Consider the following 5576-nt stretch of genomic DNA (forward strand, 5'->3'; position numbering starts at 1 on the left):
GGCGTCCTGGCGCGTCCAGGGCGTGATCACCACGCCGGCTGGCATGTCCTGGCCAACTTTGGGCGCGCGCGTTCTGGCCAATGCCGAGCGTTGGCGTTGCAGGGGCTTGTACCCTCGTCGTCCTTGAGATGTGGAGATGCTCCAGGACAAGGGGATGGGTTGAAATGGTGGCCAGAGGTGGAGATGCCAAAGGTGGCCGGCATGGCCACGGCATGCTTAGTCTAGGTTTTCTTTTCCCTCTCCTCTCACTTTAATCGACCAAGGCAAGTACTGGGGTGAAGCAGGGGTTGTAAGAGAGTGCAATGATCAAAGATTAAAGGGGTTTAGTGAAGAACCCAGAGGATAATAGGGTGTAGTTCAAATCTGGAATCATGCCTGCCACCTGTTCGATCATATGGCCGCATGAAGTTTTTATTTGAATTTTGAAATTCTTTTTGGTGAATCTCCTTTATATAATTAAAGTGAAGTATTGGTGGTGGTGGCACTAAATTTGGAGTTGTTTTGCAAAATGTCAAAAGTGACATGATCTTCACTTTATTTCAGCATCCCTACTTGTCACTTTTATTCTGGTCAACCTAGTCAACTCTAGCCATGGTGGTCAACATCAAAGTTACTCACCTTGACATGGTCTTGGATGACATGGCTTTGGTTGACCAAGTTTAGTTCAAGAAATGAGAAAACCAGAGGGGTAAAGTAGTGAAGAAAATATTTTTGGGACAAGTGACCATTATCATATGTATGTAAGATTTTCGATTTCCTTGTGTTTGATTCTTGATCCAATGATGCAATTGTGTTAGTTTATCATATTGAAGTATTCTACAAGCAAGGGAGCAAGCAATTATGGCCTAGGTTGAGGATTTGCAATTTGGCATATTGTGTATGTGAGTGAATTATGGGGTTTTCCCATTTTCTTCAATTCTCCTCAAATTAGGGTTTGGTGATCTTGGTTAGGGTTCACATAGCAATGGTTACTCATACTAACACTCATCATGGCAATTGCACAAAAGAAATCACTCAAATGCAAGAAACTATATGTGGCACTATATGCATATAAAAAGTTTTTGTTTGTTGCAAATTTTGAGTAATGGAAACTCTCTCTTGATTTTATTATTGTTGAACTTGAGATGTTACAAACCCTTCCCCCTTACAAAAGATCTCGTCCCGAGATCTGAGAAAACTAGGTACTAAAGAGATCTGGGTACTCAGTCCTCATAAAGTCCTCTCTCTCCCAAGTGGCTTCCTCTTCGGTGTGGTTACTCCATTGGATCTTCAGAAACTTGATACTTCGGGTACGGGTGGTTCTGAAGGCTTCTTCCAGGATGCGAATAGGTACTTCGCGGTATGTCAGATCTGAGTTGATATCCACAGCTCGATGGTCGATGTTCTTGAAAACCTCGGTCTTCTCAGGTACCTCTAAACACTTCCGGAGTAGCGAGATGTGAAACACATTGTGCACTGCTGACATTTCTTCCGGTAACTCCAGTTGATAGGATACTTCTCCTCGGCGGCTCAGGACCTTGAAAGGTACGACATATCGGGGTGCGAGCTTTCCTCTAAGCTGGAATCTCTGCATTCCTTTAAGGGGGGACACTTTGAGATATACGAAATCTCCGATCTCGAAGGTCATCTCTCGGCGTCTCTTGTCGGCGTAGCTCTTCTGTCTTGATTGGGCTGTCTTTAGGTACTCGCGGATCTTGTGAACCTTCTCTTCGGCTTCTCGGAGAATATCTGGTCCAAAGACTTGACTCTCTCCTACTTCCGACCAATTCAGAGGGGTACGGCACTTCCTTCCGTACAGTGCTTCAAAGGGGGCCATCTGCAAGCTGGCTTGGTAGCTGTTGTTGTATGAGAATTCTGCGTACGGCAAGCAGTCTTCCCACTTAGATCCATACTCTAGCACACATGCTCTCAACATATCTTCTAGTATCTAGTTGACTCGTTCAGTCTGTCCATCTGTCTGCGGGTGGTAGGCTGTGCTGAAATTCAGACGAGTTCCGAGTCCTTCATGTACTTTCTGCCAGAATCTGGAGGTGAATTGGGATCCTCTGTCGGATACTATCGACTTCGGGGTTCCGTGAAGGCTGACTATCCTTGAGATATATAACTCTGCGAGTCTCGGTCCTTGATAGGTGGTCTTGACGGGGATGAAGTGGGCGACTTTGGTTAGTCTGTCGACCACTACCCAGATGGAATCATTTCCTTTACTAGATTTGGGCAGTCCGGTGATGAAGTCCATTCCTACGGAATCCCACTTCCACTCGGGAATCTGTAGGGGTTGCAACAGTCCTGCGGGGCGTTGATGTTCTGCTTTGACTCTTTGACAGATGTCACACTTGGCGATGTAGCTTCCAATTTCTCTCTTCATTCCATGCCACCAGAATTGTTCCTTCAAATCCTGGTACATCTTGGTTCCTCCGGGGTGAATGGAGTATAGGGTGTCGTGAGCTTCTTTCAGAATGACTTGCTTCAATTCTGAGTCTGACGGCACGCAAAGGCGCTTGTTATACCATAGCACTCCTTCTTCATCAACGGTGAATCCTGGTGCCTTTCCGGCGGCTATTTGGTTCTTGATTCCGTCAATGCTAGCATTTCCTTTCTGAGCTTCTTTGATCTGACTAATCAGGGTGGGTTGGAGTTCAATGCTGGCGAGATATCCTTCGCTAACCAGTTCAAGCCTAAACTGTTCAAACTCTTCAAACAGGCTGGGTTGCTCAATTGCTAACATGGAGTTTAACTGACACGGCAGTCTACTCAAAGCATCCGCTACCACATTGGCCTTGCCGGGGTGATAGTGGATTTCCATGTCGTAATCCTTGATTAACTCTATCCATCTGCGCTGTCTCATATTCAGCTCCTTCTGCGTGAAGATATACTTCAGGCTCTTGTGATCCGAGTAAACCTCGCATCGATTACCCATGAGGTAATGACGCCATACTTTCAGTGCTAACACCACCGCTGCTAGCTCTAAGTCATGGGTTGGATAGTTCTGTTCATGCTGCTTCAGCTGTCTTGACAGGTAAGATATTACTTTGCCTTCTTGCATCAGCACACATCCAAGACCAATCTTGGAGGCGTCGCAGTACACATCAAAGGGCTTGGTAATGTCCGGCATAACCAGTATTGGGGCTGTTGTCAATCTTAGCTTGAGCTGTTGAAAGCTCTCTTCACACTTGTCGGTCCATTCGAACTTCCGGTCCTTCTTCAACAATTGAGTCATTGGTCTTGCTATGCTCGAGAATCCTTCAATGAATCGGCGGTAGTATCCCGCCAATCCGAGAAATGCACGGACCTCGGTCTGAGTGGTTGGGGCTTTCCATTCTTCAACAGTCTTGATTTTTGCGGGGTCAACGGCAATTCCTCCGGCTGACAAGATATGACCCAAGAATCCTACTTCTTTCAACCAGAATTCACACTTGCTGAACTTGGCATACAACTGATGCTCCCGAAGGGTATCTAGTACCACTTCCAAATGTTGCTCATGCTCTTCATCGGACTTGGAGTATATGAGGATGTCGCCGATGAAGACAACGACAAACTTGTCCAGGAAGTTCATAAAGATCTTATTCATGAGATTCATGAAGTAAGCGGGGGCATTGGTCAATCCAAACGACATGACATTGTACTCATACAATCCATATCTGGTGGTAAAGGCAGTTTTTGGAATATCGGTGGCACGAATCTTTAGCTGATGGTATCCTGTCCGCAGATCAATCTTCGAGAATACTTGGGCTCCGGTCAGCTGGTCAAACAGATCTTCTATCTTAGGCAACGGATACTTGTTCTTGATGGTGACATCGTTGAGTTTACGATAGTTCGTAACCAAACGAGTGGCACCGTCCTTCTTATCCACAAACAAAACTGGCGATCTCCAAGGTGACGCACTTGGTTGAATCAAACCTTTGAATAGCATATCATCCAGTTGCTTCTTCAATTCCACTAACTCTGCCGGGTTCATGCTGTAGGCTCTCTGGGCTATAGGTCCAGTTCCGGGGATTAACTCGATGATAAACTCGATATCCCGATCTGGGGGCATACCGGGTAGATCATCCGGAAACACATCAGGATATCGACAAACGACCCTGATCTGATCCAAGGTGGGTTTGGCTAGGCTTTGGTTGCAGGTGAACTTTCTGGGCATCCTTTCAGATATGTGTTCAACTATTATTCCGGTGCTACTAGTCATGGTGATGGCCTTCTTGGCACAATCAATCAGTCCATGATGTTTCGCCATCCAGTCCATTCCGAGGACTACTTCCAAACCTTTGGCTCCCAGAACAATCAAATTTGCATAGAATTCTATTTCATGTATTCTGATTGGCACATCTTTGCAAATTTTTCTAGCTTTAGTTGTTGATCCGGGTATTTGAACTATCATGACATGCTTCAAACTGATGGGTTGAATCTTACTAGTGCATGCAAAATCTTCGGTAATGAATGAATGCGATGCTCCAGAATCAAACAGCACTCTTGCGGGTATTGAGTTAACAGAGAACATACCTAGCACAATGTCTGGGGCTTCCTGAGCTTCTTCTGCATTCATGTGGTAGAGGCGGCCGTTGCGGTTGTTCGGGTTGTTTGGGGCGAACTTCTTGTTGGTGGTGACACGACGCTGCTGCTGCGCAGGGCCCGAGGTGTTGGCGGCGGTCTTGGCGAGCTTCTTGGGGCACTCATAGGAGAAGTGCCCAGCCACTCCGCACTCGTAGCAGTTGTAGGTGGACTTGTCCTTGGGGGTGATGGGAACAGCATTGCTCCCAGTCCTTGGAGCGGTGTTGGAGTTGTTGTTGGGGGCGCGAGGTGGAGCGCGGTTGAAGTTGTTGGGGTTGTTGTTGTTGTTGTAGTTGTTGTGGTGGCCTCCTGGCCTGGGGTTTCCTCCACTCCGGTTCTGATAACTCGGACGTGGATTCTGCATCGGGGGCTTGTTGTTTCTTGGGGCGAACCCTCCACTTGAGCTGGGGCGATACTTGTGGTTGTTGCTTGGCCCACTCTGGTTCATCATACGGCGCTTGCGGTTCTCATTGGCTTGGTGTATCTTCCCCTCCATCTGAATGGCGGAGTCAACGAGGGCTTCTAGATCAGCAAAGGGAATGTTGATCAGCACAGTCTGCATCTCATCATGCAGTCCATTCAGGAACCTCTCCTTTCTCTTCTCGACGGTATCCGTCTCATCCGGGGCGTACCTTGACAAAGTGAGGAACTTGTCGCGGTATTCCACCACGGTCATTCTGCCTTGTTTCAGTTCCCTGAACTCATCCCTCATCTTCTTAATCAAACCCGGGGGGGATACTTACTAAACTTGAGTTTGAAATCCTCCCAAGTCATCATTTGCCCCGCATGTAAGGCGCGGGTACTTGTCCACCAGGCACGTGCAGGTCCAGCCAGATAGCGGGTGGCGAACAACACCTTCTCGTTGTCCTCCACTCTGGCAACCTCGAGATTGTTCTCCATAGTTTGGAGCCAATCATCAGCATCGAGGGGTTCCTCTGTCTTGCTGAACACCGGTGGGTTGGTGTTTTGGAAGTTTTTCAGCTTCGACCCTGGGTGGTCGTGGTTTCCGTGGCCTTGATTGCCCTGAGCAA

This window comes from Lolium perenne, chromosome 7 (assembly GCF_019359855.2).
Source record: "Lolium perenne isolate Kyuss_39 chromosome 7, Kyuss_2.0, whole genome shotgun sequence".
NCBI lineage: Eukaryota > Viridiplantae > Streptophyta > Magnoliopsida > Poales > Poaceae > Lolium > Lolium perenne.